Raw genomic sequence first — 17,265 nt, forward strand, 5'->3', positions numbered from 1 at the left:
TGGGGTGGGCGTTCCATTATGGGCTCGATGGTCAGGGTCTCACCTCCAGTTGCATGGAGGGCAACTTTCTGCCTCTGGCTACCCCAGGCTGACCACACCCAGCACCTCTGGTGCTGTGAGTGCTGATGCCCCCAAAGATGTGGTCTCCAGGAGCCCCTTCATGTACAACAGATATAAGTGCCCACCACAGGGGAGGGAGGAGGCCCCTAGGGCCACCGTGGAAAAGGCTTGGCCAGTTTGCCAGACAGGTGGGAGCTCAGCTCTGCCTGGAAGGCTAAAGTGTAGGAACTGCCACCATTCGATGCTGGCTGTTATATCTGGGATAAGGGCGGGACTCCACTCTATTTGTCCCTGAACAGGCCAGGCCCCCTACCTGGTGCTGCTGGGGCCTAAAGCTGCAACCCACAGCCAGCTCTGCCCACCTCTTCCCACCAACACCTTCCCCATGTTTGGAGCTACCCATGGGGGTCTGTGAGCCTGGGACACCCAGCCTCATCCATATGTGTTCAGGAGTCCTGTGCATGGAATGGGAACACAGATTATAGGGAGGAAGTTGAAAGAGCTCCAAGGCTGTACCATGTTCACATAGCCTCCTGCCACTGGGGAATAACAAGAGAGGAAGCTACCCTGAGAAGTGAAGCCAGAAGCACAACCTGGTGGGGTCCACAAGACAGAGCACTATGCGGGAAGGTCCTCCCACTGTGTGTTCAGTGTCACACTGCGCTGCCCCCTTTGGAGGGTGGTCAGTCACCGTGAAACTGACTTATCAAGTCATCTGAGCCCTTTAGATGAGCCCACAATATAATGAGGAATCAAAAAAGAGAAATCTGCTCCAGGCAAGTGTGATTTATGGCCATTAATTGCAACCACGCTCATTTCCTATAAAGTCGGAATGAAGTTGCTATTGCTGATGCAAGGCATCAGCATATCGGCTGGTGTCGTCAATACTGGGAGCTCTTGGGCCAGGTCCCCTCTGCGTTGTGATGAGGTAAGGCTGTTTGGGAAGGCAAATGCCTCCAGAACATAAATCTATTTGACACCAGATGTCTACTTCCCATGAGGAGTCAGACCCTACTATGAAGGAGGCCAGAGATGTAGACATGGAAAAAGTGGAGTTGGTCCCTACTTCAAGGAGAGAAAGGATCAAAAACTGCCTTGAGTTAAGGCAGGCCCTTTGCTGGAGGTCATTACAAGCTCAAACCCTGCTCCCACATCTCTCACCAAAACTACAGCTCTTAACAGCGATGTAAAAGCAATCTTGTCATCTGTTGTCATTTGGATCATGAGCAAAGGCAAAGGCTTTGAATGAGCTTGTGCAGTTTGGCCCAGCGCATGGGTTCTGGCCATTCAGCATGAGAATATGTCCCAGGCACTGCTGGTCAGAAGGTAAGAGGCCTTTGGAGCATGTCAGAGCCCAGTCAAGCCCCGCCTAGATCGGCCAAGCCCAGTGGACCCACAGAGCTGTGCATTAAGAATCAATGCTTACTGCCGCAAGCCACTGAAACTTTGAAATTATTTATTCCACAGCATTATTGTGTCCATCACCAAACCCAGGACTTTAGAGAAGTAATGCTTCTGCCACTGTCTCAGAATTATTTTATAAACAACCCAAACACCGGCGTAGTTTGCTTTCTCTCGTGTCTTCAAATATTACATTATTCTCCAGGATGAATCAGGGGTTATTTTATTTTTAAAGCTACCTCCTCAGTATATATAATTTGGCCCTAATTTTGTAAAACATGAATATATATACAATCTCCAAAGATGAGATTGAAGTGCTAAAGATGGTGTCAGTGGTATTTCTGGGTTGAGGGGTCTAGAGTGACTTGTGTATCACCTTAAAAATTTTCTGTGTTTTCCAAATTTTCTATCATAAATAATTATTTTAGAATCAGATCTATCTGCCTGATTTTTAAACACGTAAAGTTTAACATAAATATATTTTTTCATAAATATATTTTAAACATGAAGCTTACTTCCTCAGAAACTTTGTGCTGTCTGTCAAAAGCACAAACCAGGAAGATGAGTAAACCCTCACCCACTGCAGTCACTGCTCACCTTTTTCCAAAAGAGGAAACTGGCCAGAAATCTCAACAAAAAGATTTCCAAGTGTGGTCGGCCTCTAATGCTTAGGTTTTGATGGAAGAAAAAATTGTTCTTGAGATCAGATCTTGATTAAATACAATTATGCTTTGGTGCAATGCCAGTAAATCATTGCAAAAATCCCATTTGGACATTTAGAGTGAGCAGGGAAACAGTGAGCAAACCTTCCTAGATCCATTTCTCAGAAGTACATCATGTAGCCCACTTTCTCTCCAGAAATTGAAAGTAAAATCAGATTTATCTAAAAGTCACCTTTTCCATGAATGTGCCTAAATGGGTATGTGAGGTTATGAATAATACCTTTCTGTTTTAGAACCTGCCCAAATCAGAGTGACTGTCCTTCCTGGATTAGACCAGACTCTCTTTCTCTGAAGTGCAATAAAAGATGGAAATTTCATATATCAAGAGACAGAGAACACTGTCCATTGCAAGGCTGAGGAATATCCCGATACATCCTTTAGTCTTTGTCAGGGAAACAGAACCACCGGGATGAGGAATCTATGATGGGAACAAGACCTTACCAGCTACCAGAGGAACCAGAGAACTGAAGGTCTGAGAGGGGAAGTTGGAGGATCAGAGGGCTGACCAATAAGCCAGCCTGACCAATAAGTCAAGCACATGCCACCACCAACATCCATGAAGGGGGAGAAGGAGTCTACGGGAAGCTGTTCCTTGTGTGGGTTTTCAACCAAACATCTGGAGGTGGTCTGGGGCTGCTGTTGGGAGCAAGAGATGGATGTGTGGCAGAGGCAAGCGAGCATGAGCAGGATCCTGCTGGGCAACTCCATGTGCATCTGTTCCCATATCTAACCATGTCAACCTTCAGAGAGTAATGGTGGCTGCCCATTGGCCAGAAGTGGCTCAGTCCATGTTGTAATGAAAGATCCGGGGAGGTGAAAGGAAATCTGGCTCTATTAGTAAAGAAGAGTGGCTATTAGACAGGCAGCCAAGAGTGCCTGTGACAGAACCAGATAATTTAATTAATTCAAATAATTCATGGTTGTGGGGGACTGACGTGGGTTAGCACCATCCCTGGCCTCTCCCCACAAGATGCCAAGAGCACACCCTTTCTCCCAGTGGTGACAACCAGAAATGTGTCCAGACATTGCCAAATGTCCCTGGGGTGGTGGCAGGCAAAGTCATTCCAGTTGAGAAACTTCTGCATCACAAAGGATTGAACCAATATTTTAGAAGGTAGTAATGCTTATTCAATCATATTGATCTAACCAGAAACAAGAACAACAACTTGGTTTTTAATAATTTTTAATGAGAATAAAGGTGCTTCTGTGCAATTAATAAACAACAAAGAGACTTTTAAAAATATTTTATTTGATCTTTATCTTTAAAAAACTTTTTATTGAAATAAAGCATATATAGAGAAAAAAGTATAAATCATGATAATCCTCTGTACAATGGGTCATGACTTAGAGGACACTCTAAGTTAAGACTCTGCTTTTTACATCTGCCTCAAATGTGTCAAAATGGAAAGCTGTATTTCAACCACAAGTGGTTCAAACCAGCCAATGCTGATAAATGTCTAAGAATCCTAATGTGCCAGACTCTTACTGGACCTGAAGACCTGAAAGAGAAGACTCGTTCCTGACCAATGACAAGAGGGACCTGTGTTTTGAGCCTTGTATGGACTTATGGACTCAAGCCACCTATTCCATTGTACAAGCTTTAATTCTTGATTAGTATAATCACAATGAACTGACCTTTTAGCAAAAAAAAGCCCTAACATTTTCCTTCAAAGAGCCACTCAGTGACTGTCCCCACAGGTGAGTATACCATTGCTTGGCAAGTAGATAAACCAAGATTCTATTTTCTCAGTCACTGGGGAGCTCATTTCTTTCTTTTAACAATCCTGGAGGTTCCACCAAGATTGCACTGTAGATTCTGCTCATCTGGAGCAGCTGATAGCCCAATGCAGGGAGTGTGGCCATAGTCAGGGAATCTGCTGCTTTTTTGGTGGTGAATCACTCAACAGCAGTAATATCTTTCCTTCTTAGTCATCATTGGAGTCCTGGTCAGCAGTATTCATCGCATGACACATGGTATGAGATTTTATTGTGATGCTGAAGTGTTGATTGAGTCTCCAACTTTAACTTGTAATCTCTTAACTATCTGCTGGAAGAAATGTTCATCACTGGGCCTGAGAATAAGGAGTTAATTGAGTTACTGAACATCCGGTCCAAACTCTATCTGCAGAGTCTCCATAGATCTAAATCTTGTGTATTCTAATTCTTCTCATTCAAAAACACATCAACTCATAAAAACCAACGCTGGCCAGAATACTGGGCCACTTTTGACTCAGAAAGTCTATGTCATTTGCTACACTTATCACAGTTGTCTGTGGTTTGTCTCTCTGGGTGCTGTTCTAAAAATTCTGCAGAAAGTTTGTGGTTGGGCTGTGCCTCACTCCACACCCACTCAGGGACCAGTGGTTACCAAAATGCTGAAGTTACCTTGACCATTCTGTTGAGAAAGCACCGTGTTATATACTTCAACACTTAAACGTCCTGCCTTCTGACTACAGAAGGAATCCCTTCTGTTGTGGTTCTTTTTTAAACATTGGGACTATGAACGGAAAACAAATAGCACTTCCCCCTGGGGGTCTCTGGATTCTTATATGTATACTCATGATAATGCTAATTCTTTTGTTTACTTGGTAAAGTGGAGGGCTTTTGCCAAGGATAATTCAGTGATATAACGATCATTATGAGGGATATTTGATTTTGTAAGATTATATATCCATGAGGAGCACTGGAAATAAGACAGGACGAGATGCCAAGTATGCAACAACCATTTTTTTAATGGTATTCAAACATTTATAAACGCTGAAATGATCCAAATTGGACTTTTTGAAAGGTCCTTTAGCAGGAGTAAGGAGAAAGTTGATCAGGAATTTCTCTGATCCCCCACATACTCCAGCAGCTCCCCAAAGTCATGGAGTCTCTTTCATCCTGCTTCTCCATTATTTCTCCCCACTTCACTTCTCTGCCTCCTACTCCCCTGACGCCTCTTGTGAGGAAGATAGCTTACGCCACACCAAATCCCTTGTTCTGTGGGTGGGTGGAGGGGACCTCCCCAATCTGACTCAAACTCTGAGAAATCTTATCCTCCTCTCCTGGCAACCATACTTGCAGGGCATATGATGTCATGACGCAGTTTCCCCTCAAGTCTTTATTACACCTGTCTAACCGTGTTTATGCAGTAGTATTTAAACCTTGGACCAGAGTATAGTTTAGAGCTATAATAAATGAATTCCCAAATCCCACTGTGGGAAAAAAGTTACTGAATAATTTAGATGTTTATTAGATACCTACACTCTAGGCCTTAACTTTAGCTGGTTAGGCTAATTGTCATTACTTTGGAAGGAAAATCACAGTTAGATAAGGCAAGATGTAATCCTAAGGACTCTCCAAAGGTTATAATGCCTTTAGTATTTAGAAAGCCTAAAGTGTGCTAAAGAAATTGATAGGAAACTGCTCCAGGATATACATGAAGTTATCTTGGTTAAAATAGATTGGATCCAAATTTCAATCCATTCAGAAAATACTGGAGATGTAAGATATAGGTTAACTTTTCAGTTATTTATGCAAGAGTTGTGTCTAACACTTAACATGGTTAAAAAGATAAATGTTATGTATACTTTACTACCATAAAAAATAAATAAAATTTAGGCTGCATAAACTTAAAAAAAGTCAGACATATACTTATAAGGTGCAACTATATATTGGTGCTTAGAGGAAAATTTAAAGTTGTAAACACCTATGTTAGAAAAGAAAAAAAATCTCAAATCAACCCTAAACTTCCACCTGAAGACACTGGAAAAGTAGGGCAAAATAACCCAAAACAAGCAGAAGGAAGGAAAGAATAAGAATTGGAGAGGAATTTGATGAAGTAGAGAACAGAAAAACTATAGAGAAAATCAATACAACAAAAAGTGAGTTCTTTTACAAGATCAACAAAACTGACCAACATTTAGCTAGATTTTCCTGGAATAAAAGAGAACAGAATTACTAAAATCAGAAATGAAATCTTTACTACCCTTGTACAGAAATAAAAAAAAATCATGAGGCAATACTATTAAAAACTTGTGTGCCAACAACTAAGATGACTTAAATGAAATGGAAAAATTCCTAGAAAGACCCAGACTATCAAAACTGACTCAAGGAAAAAAAAAAGTATATATATGTAATATATATATGAAATCTAAAAGTACATATACAGAAACAGAGATTGAATTAATAACAGAGAAAAACAAATACTTTCCACAGAGAAAAGCCCAGGACCAGGTGGCTTCACTAGTGAATTCTACCATTTAATGAGGTCTGATCTTTCATACATCTTCCAAAAAATAGAAGAGGAGGATAAGCTTCCAAACTCACTCTATGAGGTCAGTATTAGCCAAAGCTATCACAAGAAAAGAAAACTACAGACCAATATCTTTTATTAGTACACATACAAAAACCCTCAACAAATTACTAGTAAATGGAATCAAGCAATGTATAGAAAAGATTACATATCATTACCAAGCAGGATTTATCCCCAAAATGCAATGTTGGTTTAATATGCAACGATTAATCATTGTGATATAACACATCAGTAGAATAAATGATAAAACATATGATAATGGTAATAGATGTAGAAAAAGCATTCAGCAGGATTCAACACCCTTTCATGATTTAAAAGAAGATAATGCTCTAAGAACTAGGAATGGAAGGGAACTTCCTAAACCTCATAAAGGGCGTCTGTGAAAATCTCATAGCTAATATCATTCTAAGTGGGAAGAGACTGAATGCTTTCTCCTTAAGATCAGGAATAAGATAAAATGTCTGTTCTTGTCACTTCTATTCAACCTTGTACTGCAGTTCTAGCCAAGGCAATTAGGCAAGAAAATGAAATAAAAGGCACCAAAATTAAAAAGAAGAAATGAAACTATTTATAGATGATATGATCTTGTATTTTGTTTACAGAAAATACTAAGGAGTTCATGAAAAAATTAATATTATTAATATTAGAACTAATATAAATGATTTCAGCAAAGATTCAAGACACAAGATCAATATGCAAAAATCAATTGTATTTCTATTCATCAATGAACAATCCAAAAATGAAATTAGGAAAACAATTCCATCTATAAGAGCATCAAAAGTTATAAAAAATAGTTAGGAATACATTTAGCTAAAAAATGCATAAGTTGTAATCTGGAAAACTATAAAACATTGTTGAAAGAAATCAAAGAATACCTAGAAAAATGGAAAGACTTCCCATGTTCATGGATTTAAAGACTTAATATTGTTAACATGGCAATCCCCAGATTGATCTGTAGAATCAATGCAATTCCTAGCAAAAGCTCAGCTGACTTATTTTCAGAAATTACAAACTGATTCTAAAGTTCTTAAGGAAATTCAAGAGACCCAAGAAAACCAAAAAATTCTTGAAAAAGATCAGAATTGGAAGATTCACAATTCTCAATTTCATTACTTAACACACTACTGGTAATAATGTAAAATAGTGCAGCCACTTTGGAGAACAGTCTGGCAGTTCCCTAGATAGTTGCTGTACCCAAGAGAAATAAAAACATATGTCTTACACAAATACCTGTTCACTGATATTCATAACAGCATTATTCAGAATAGCCAAAAAGTGGAAACAACTTAAATGTCTGCCAGTTGTTGAATGGACAAATGAAATGTGGTAAATTTGTACAATGGAATATTTTTTGGCAAGAAGAATAAATGAAGCACATGCTACAACATGGATGAGCCTTGACAACATTATGCCAAGTAAAAGAAGCCAGTCACAAAGGACCACATATTGTATGATTTTATTTATATGAAATGTCCAGAATAGGCAAATCTTTATAGATAGAAAGTAGGTTAGTGGTTGCTGCGGGCTGCAGGAGGGATAATGCCTAAGGGGTGCAGTTTCTTTTTGAGACAATGAAAATGTTCTAAAATGGATTGTGGTGATCGATGCACAATTCCGTGAATATACTGACACACATTTAATAATGCACTTTAAATGGATAGATTGTCTCGTATATGAATAATATTTCAGTAAAGCTACTTACAAAGAGTTGGATATAGACAGGGAATAAACCACCAAAAGGCTCTATATGAACAAGTCATGATAGCATTGAGTTCCCAAGTTGCTGAATCGATAAGAAGAAATTGGGTGCACTGCAATCTCAGAGGACCTGCAAAATAGAGCAGGTTGTTATCAGAGAACACTTAGAGATGAAGAATATGGAAAAGGAAAGAAATCCAAGGCCCTCCAATTTGGGGAGCTCATACCAAACCTGAACCCCAGGGATGATAAGACATGCAAGAATTCTGGTTCTCAGTTAACCCAGAATAAAGTCTAAAATGGTGGGGAAAAATATAGAAATACTGCCAACTGCAGGGACTTTGAAAACAAATAATGTGTCCAGCATCAAAGGAAGACTCAAAGGCAAAAGTATCTGGGAAAGAAAAGGCCAAGTTTATGGGCAAAGAGCAAGGGGGTCACACTTTAGAAGCATTTACTCGTTTAATATAAAACACAAGTGTTTAAAAGAATGACAACAAAAACCACACACACGCACGCACACACACACACACACACACACAACTCTTGCAATATTGCCAAGGTTGCCACATATGCTATAGTCTGTTTCCAGTGAGAAATCAGTAATTTGCTCACATGTTTCTCACTGATTGTCATATTCATAAACACACCAATAGTTTTGTGGGAAATGCTTGATATTTTATTTATTTGGGGGGACTAGAATAAGATGTGGAGACCCTGCTTTTTTTTGGTTTATCTTAGCATGAATTATGTGGGGTTCTTCTTGACTGTGGCTTGTCATGGTGGAGGTGGGGCAAAATACCAGGTATGGGCTTCCACACCAGTCTCCTCTTGAAAGCAAAAATGCTAATTGTAGCCAAAAGAGCTTCAGGGACTTAATTCCAAAGGCCATAAAAGTGCAGAGCTATGCTGCCTGCTTCCTCTCTCAGAAAAAGAGAAATTATTTTATTGATTTCCTTTTGATGCCTAAAAATTTAGCAGCTTAAAACAATACCCATTTATTATTCCACAGTTCTGTAGGTCAGAAGGCAGTTGGCTCAGCTGGGCTCTTGGTTCAGGATTTCACAAGGCTGAAACCAAGGTGAAGGCCAGGCTGGGTTTTTTAGCTGAAGGCTCAGGGGAAAAATCCACTTTGGGAGCTTATTCAGGAAGCTGACAGAATTCAGGTCTATGCAGTGGTGGGAAACTGAGGTCCTGGTTTCCTGTCCGATTGTCAGCCAGGTGCCAGGGGCCAGGGGCCAGGGACCAGGGACCAGGGGCTGTCACATTCCTTCACATGTGGCCTCTCCTTCCCACCCACAATGGCACCTGGATTCCTTCTCCTTCTTGGAATTTCTCTGACTTCCCTTTCTACCTTCTTTTTCTACCTTCTTCCTCTCCCATCAGCCGGGAAAAGTCCTCTGCTTTTAAGGACTCGTGATTAGATTAGGAGCACAAAGAGAATCTCTGAATCCTCATGTCACCTGACTTGGAACTTTCATTACAACCACAAAATCCCAGGCAGCACCTAGATTCATGTTTGATTGAAAAACCACTGGCAGGGCTCCTGGGGCATGAGGGCATTATTAGGACCCTGCCTACCACATCTGTAAACATAAAAGAGACAAAAAGGCCAATTCCTAGTTGACACAAGGGTTACCCTTTCTATCCTGAGCCCCGCTGTAATAAAACAACCAGTCACTCAGAGAAATGGATGTGTTACAGTAGGTATTCCAACCCACTTCCTTTTCTACACATACTGAGCCTTTGACTACCACATTAGGACCAACAGAAGAACAACACTGATTACTCCTTTGTGCTTCCATGCCTGTCATCTACCTGCCAGAAGCCTTTTATATAAACGTGGCTGTTAGATTAAGTGCTCACCGGAAAGATTATTCTTAGAAAATAAAAAACCACTAGAAACACCATTTCACAGCATATTATTTCTGCACTTGACTTTCTTAAACTGGCCTAGACAATGACTCTTGGAACTTTAGATCCCTTACTCCAACTGGTACGTGATAATTTATGAGCAAAAGCTCTACTGATGGAAGGAATATGACGGGGACAGGTAGATCCTTCTCAGTCACTGTCTATGACATTTTAATATCCTCTGAAATCAGAAGTAATTCAAGGAACAAACCAGTCATAGATCCTCAGAAGAACCACAACAAATTCCTTGTACAAGTCTAAGCACAGTCTCCTTACACACCTAGTGGAAAGGGATATCAGTTTGTGCAAGACTTAAGAGCCATTCATGGAGTTATTCTTAGGTTTCCAGAAGTGTGTAATGTTCTTCTCTTACCAGTTCCACTTACAAGAAAATAGTTCCCAGTACTGGCCTCACTCACCTTCATTAACATTTCTGTAAATAGAGACAGTTGATAGGTAGTCCTTTATTTGGAATGACTAGCAATATTTTGGTCAGTAATGCCTCGGGGATTTACACCCACCCCCTTATATTCCTTCCAGCCTTTAAGTAATAATTTAAAAAAGGTAACACTCCTAAAAGGTTAAGATTTCATTCAGTATAGAAGACCTTACCTCGTATTTACCTCTCCTGGAAAACAAGGATTCCATTTACCTCTTGGAAGAGGAAGTGGCTAAATATGGTAAAGCCTGAAGGAAAAGTTACAATTTTGCCAAGAGGTGGTACATTAGTTAGGAGGTGACCTCTCCACCAAAGAGAATACTCTATCCCCAAAATTGGATTTCATGGATCCAGCAATATCTAAACCCAACAACTAGATGGAAATTGATAGGATTTGCAGAACTTAGAGGTATTATAGGCAATGGGTTCCTAACCTTTCCAGGCTAACTCAACTCCTTCAAGAACTTACCAAAAACAGGTAACCAGAATTTACTTGAGAAGCTGCAACTGGCTTTGTCACTTTGAAATCTAAATTACAGGTGACCTCAATCCCAGGTCTACCAGAAAACAAAAATAAATGAATAAATAATCATAACCTTATGTCCTTTCAGTACATTTTCTTGTGCTGAGGCAAAAAAAAAGGGGGGGTATCAGGAGGGTACCAGTGGTAGAGGCTTTGGCTCAACAGCATGGGAAACACCACTTCCTATTTAGGTATTTCTCTAGATTCAATGGCTAATGTCTTCCTCCCTATTATGTGACATGACTGTGTTGCAAAACTGGTAGATGCTCCTGTGGATGTCACCTTTGCCACACCACTAATTCCACAGCATGTGGATGCTGTTCAATCCTGACTACTAGCTAGCAACATCCAGCATTGCTCAGTAGGCAGATTCACTATGACCGCTTTTGCTGGTCTCTTGTATGACCGTTTGTCACTGATACAATCTCAATCCTGCAGTGTTGCTTCCACCACTTGATAAAGTAGAGCCTTGTGCCTCTATATCAGCAACTATAAAACTGAGTGTCCAAGAGGAAGGTCAAGTTGATGTTTCCCTAGGGAATGTGGAACAAATGTTCTTTTTTAAAAGATCAATGTCGATACCATGGAGGATAGGCAGAGACTATGTAAAACTGGGTAAGAGGATAATCTTCCACCCAAAGCTGGGTCAGCCCAAGTTTTGGAATTAATAGTCTTGACCAGAGCAGGTGTCCAAAGAGTACAAGTTAAGGCATATAGTGAGAGCAGTGGTAAAGAAGGTGAAGGGAGTGCACCAGTAGATCATTAAACAAAACATGTGGCACTATTGTCCTTGCTGATAGGACTTATTTCTGATGAGACAAATATAAGAAAATAAATATATTTATACATAAAATCTGTTTCAGACGTAGGATATTCAGCCTCAGGTTCAGAAAAAAAAGATAATTTCTAATAATTGTTTCTAGTTACTTGATGTTAGTCATGATCTCTCCCCTTTCATTCATAATTTTATTAATTTGGGTCCTTTCTCTTTTCTATTGGATAAGTCTTGCCAGTGGTTTATTGATCTTATTAATTCTTTCAAAGAACCAACTTCTAGTTTCGTTGATCTGATCTACTGTGTTTCTGGTTTCTAATTCATTGATCTCTGCTCTAATTTTAATTATTTCTCTTCTAATGCCTGACTTAGGCATCGTTTGCTGCTTTTTCTCTAGTTCTTTAAGGTGTAGAGTTAGTTGGTGAATTTGGGATTTTTCTATTTTTTTGAGTGAGGTCTGGATGGCTACGTATTTCCCCCTTAGGACTGGCTTTGTAGTATCCCATAGGTTTTGGACCGATGTGTTTTCATTCTCATTGATTTCCATGAATTGTTTAAGTTCTTCTTTGATTTCCTGGTTGACCCAAACATTCTTGAGCAAAGTGGTCTTTAGCTTCCAAGTGTTTGAATTTCTGCCAAATTTTTTCTTGTGATTGAGTTCCAGTTTTAAAGCATTATGGTCTGAGAATATGCAGGGAATAATCTCAATCTTTTGGTATCGGTTGAGACCTGATTTGTGACCCAGTATGTGGTCTATTCTGGAGAAAGTTCCATGTGTGCTTGAGAAGAAAGAGTATTCTGTTGTTTTAGGGTGGAATGTTCTGTATATATCTATGAGGTCCATCTGGTCCAGTGTATCATTCAAAGCTCTTGTATCCTTATTGATTTTCTGCTTAGAAATGAAAAGACACTTCTCTGAAGATGACATTCAAATGGCTAACGGACACATGAAAAAATGTTCATCATCATTAGCCATCAAGGAAATTCAAATCAAAACCACAGTGAGATACCACCTTACACCAGTTAGAATGGCAAAAATGGACAGGGAAAGAAACAACAAATGTTGGAGAGGTTGTGGAGAAAGGGGAACCCTCTTACACTGTTGGTGGGAATGCAAGTTGGTACAACCACTTTGGAAAACAGTGCGGAGGTTCCTCAAAAATTTAAAAATAGAGCTACCCTTTGACCCAGCAATTGCACTCCTGGGTATTTACCCCAAAGACACAGATGTAGTGAAAAGAAGGGCCATATGCACCCCAATGTTCATAGCAGCAATGTCCGCAATAGCCAAACTATGGAAAGAGCCGAGATGCCCTTCACCAGATGAATGGATAAAGAAGATGTGGTCCATATATACACTGGAATATCACTCAGCCATCAGAAAAGATGAATACCCAACTTTTACATCAACATGGATGGGACTGGGAGGAGATGATGCTAAGTGAAATAAGTCAAGCAGAGAAAGTCAATTATCATATGGTTTCACTTATTTGTGGAACATAAGGAACAGCATGGAGGACATTAGGAGAAGGAAGGGAAAAATGAAGGGGGGAATCGGAGGGAGAGATGAACCATGAGAGACTATGGACTCTGAGAAACAAGCAGGGTTTTAGAGGGGAGGGGGGAGGGGGGATGGGTTAGCCCGGTGATGGGTATTAAGGAGGGCACGTACTGCACGGAGCACTCGGTGTTACACGAAAACAATGGATCGTGGATCACCACATCAAAAACTAATGATATACTGTATGGTGACTAACATAACATAATAAAATTTTTTTAAAAAGAAACATTTGCTAAAATCAAGTTGTTCTGTCAATTTCAATGGGTCCTAAGGCAGCTAAGATGGCCCTTTGGTTGCACCCAAAAAATGAGGTAAAATTTGACCAAAATGTAATAACACTGTTTCCAGCATGAATAAGCATTTATGGGGGAAATTTCTCCCTGGTGGCTAGAGATGTGGAGGGCTTATGCCTAATCTGTACCATCATACCCCAGAAAAAAAAACAAACAAACCACAACTGTGAAGGTGGGGTACATATGGGTCTGAGCCGTGTCCCAGAGGAGTTTCAAACACATAAAGATGGGCTTCATCCAATTACCCAAGTCACAAGGTTATGAATATGTGCTTGGGATCACTTATAAATTCCCTGGATGGTGAAGACTTCTCAAGCAGAAAAGCCACTGCAAGAACTGCCATATCTACACATATTGTTGGACAATGTTTTTTCCCACCTGGGGGATATGATCCCTACTCCCTAGTGTGAAAGGTACCAGGACAGTCATGAAGGAACTTGGTAAGGTGTTCTCGTTTAATCAAAATCTTATTGCCCCTACTCACCACAGTTTCCAGGAAAAGTAGAGGTACCAATGAACTCTCAAAAACTTTAAATTGGGGCGGCAGGAGCAGGAAGGGTACAGTGGTACATCTTTGTGGCAGTCTGGCTTTTTTTTATTTCAGCTGAGATGGTTTAAAAGCTGAGGGGATATGGAAAAGAACCGCCACTTCTAGCCCTCTTCCTCCTGAGTTTGTGACTCTGAGGTCCAAGATGGGCAGTCTGCTCTGTTTGGGGGAGGATCCCAGGGCACTGGCAGGGCAGTGGCCCAATGAATGGCCCAGAAAGGCTACTGATTGGCCATCATCCCCAGAAGTCTGGAAGTGGCCAAAGCCACTGGCGCTGGTGACCTTGGTGGAGATCATTTGGCATTTAGCTATGAGGCTGCCAAAGAACATAAGGCTCAAAACACATTTGAAAACATGGAGAAAAATTTAGGTGGAGTTTATCTCTTGGTAAATGCGGCTGGAATTAACAGGGATAGCCTTTTAGTAAGAACAAAAGCTGAAGGTATGATATCTCAGCACCTACTGATCTCTTGGGTTCCATGCTGACTTGGAAAGCTGCCAGGAAGACTATGCTTCAACATCAAAGAGGGTCTATTGTTACTGTAGGCAATTCTGGCCAGTCTGTGTACAGCTCCAGTAAAGGAAGATCTTGCACATACTCCTGGTAAAGGAGTAACAAGAAAAAAAATTACAGTGAATGTAATTGCACCAGGATTTGTTCACACAGATAGGATGAAAGACTTGAACATTTAAAGAAAAACACCTCTCTTGGGAGGTTTAGAGAACCTATTAAGGTGCACATGACATTAATAGGTTTTAGGATCACCATATATGGCACTTGGGTTGTACACCATATATGGTCATGCCTGCTTGATTTCAGGGTCATGAATTAGAATCACCATATGTTACAGGGCATGTTCTGGTAGTGGAAGGGGGATTACAACTCATGATATAATTTATAGAGTATTAAGTTATAATAATGATTAGAATCAAGGGCACATTTTGTTTGACTCTTAATTTGACAGTCATAGCTACATGGGTGACATTTGCTACAAATGTTCATTTCCGTTTTTATATGAATATGTCTGAAAAGAACAATGTGTGACCAGTTGTGTTTTCTAAAAGGTATGTACCAATTGAACTTAATAATAAAAAAATAAAATAAATAAAAGGTATGTACCTTGCGCGCCTGGGTGGCTCAGTCGTCAGGCATCTGCCTTCAGCTCAGGTCATGATCCCAGGGTCCTGGGATCGAGTCCCACATCGGGTTCCCGGCTTGGCAGGAAGCCTGCTTCTCCCTCTCCCACTCCCCCTGCTTATGTTCCTGCTCTCGCTGTGTCTCTCTCTGTCAAATAAATAAATAAAATCTTTTTTAAAAAGGGGGGGTATGTACCTTATAGTCTGTAGCAATTTTAATAGACAGACATTTTGCAAATGATATAAACAGGTATTATCTTAATTTATATATTTTCTCTCAAAATTATATAGTCTGCTTGTTTTGAGTTACTTCATTGTATCAGACTAAATTATCTAGAAGCTAGCCCTGTGGACCATTGCCAAAATATAAGTATTTACAAAGCACTGGTTGGTTATCAACACTTTAGCAATCCTGCTAAAGTTAAGTATTGTATTCCTTTTCCGTATACCTTGGAAGATCAATTGTTATGCAGGTTAAAAAAAAAGTATCAGTATCAGGTACAGACATGAATTTAGAGTCTGGTTTCTTTGAGTGGCATTACTTCTGACTGAGCAGCTGGGCAAAATAATCTACAAATATAAGTGTGGTACAATTGACCCCTATAAAAAATTCTCAAAGATGATGAGGATTAACCCTTGAGGTTTTACCATCTGGTACAATAAGCTACATAGATCTCATCAACTTAGGAAATAGAAGTTGTTTGTTTTTTTTTTAAAAACCACTAAACACTCAGTAGGGCAAACTACTTAAAAACAGTCTAAGAAGAATGCCTGGGTGGAACAGTCAGTTGAGCATCCAACTGTTGGTTTTGGCTTGGGTGGTGATCTCGGGGTCATGGAATTGAGTCCCTCATGAGTCCCACACCCAGCGGGGTGTCTGCTTCTCCTCTCCCTCTCCCTCTGCCCCCTCCCCACTCACACACTCTCTCTCAAATAAATACATAAATCTTTAAAAAATTCACTATAAGACATAAAGACATTTTTAAAATTAAGAATTTTGCATTAATAAATATAATAATGATTCCTAACCTAAAATTTCAGAAGGAACATAGCTAATTACTTACAATCAGTCATAAATGATAATGTAAATAAATATGCAATAACAATAATTAAATGTCTTTACAAGGAACAGGTAAAGCATTGGTCTTAAAAGAAAATATTTCCTGAGAATAAAAGATAAAGACAAACTGAGTATAAAATATCAGCAACATCTATTTTGCATTGAACTCTTTGATGGTGAATAGTGTGATATTTAAACATCATTGGATTCACGTTAATTTTTATTATTTATCATTTTTAAAATGCTTTTTCAAAATTTTATTTAAATTCTAGTTAACATATAGTACAATATTGGTTTCAGGAGTAGAATTTAGTGATTCATCACTTACATACAATACCCAGTGCTCATCACAACAAGTGCCCTCCTTAATACCCGTCACCTGTCAAGCCTATCCCCAGATCACCTCCCCACCATCAATCCTCAGTTTGTTCTCTATTAAGTTTCTTATGGTTTGCTTCTGTCTCTCTCTCTCCTCTCTTTTTTTTTTTGCTATTCCCTATGTTCATCTGTTTTGTTTCTTAAATTCTACATATGAATGAAATCATATGGTATTTGTCTTTCTCTGACTTAATTTGCTTAGCATAATACATTCTAGCTCCATCCACATCATTGCAAATGGCAAAATTTCATTCTTTTTGATGGCTGAGTAATATTCCTCTGTGTGTGTGTGTGTGTGTGTGTGTGTGTGTGTGTGTGTGTGTGTGTGTGTGTACACCACATCTTCTTTATCCATTCATCAGTTGATAGACATTTGGGCTCTTTCCATAATTTGGCTATTGTTGATAATGCTGCTATAAACATCGGGGTGCATGTGCCCCTTCAAATCAGTATTTTTGTA

At 39.7% G+C, this 17,265-nt stretch overlaps 1 pseudogene; it reads left to right on the forward strand.

Moving 5' to 3' along the window:
- Positions 1-892: 892 nt before the first annotated feature.
- On the forward strand, positions 893-15,125 carry LOC113909170 (annotated as a pseudogene).
- Positions 15,126-17,265: the final 2,140 nt, after the last annotated feature.

Source organism: Zalophus californianus, chromosome 6, assembly GCF_009762305.2.
Source record: "Zalophus californianus isolate mZalCal1 chromosome 6, mZalCal1.pri.v2, whole genome shotgun sequence".
In the NCBI taxonomy this organism is placed as follows: Eukaryota; Metazoa; Chordata; class Mammalia; order Carnivora; family Otariidae; genus Zalophus; species Zalophus californianus.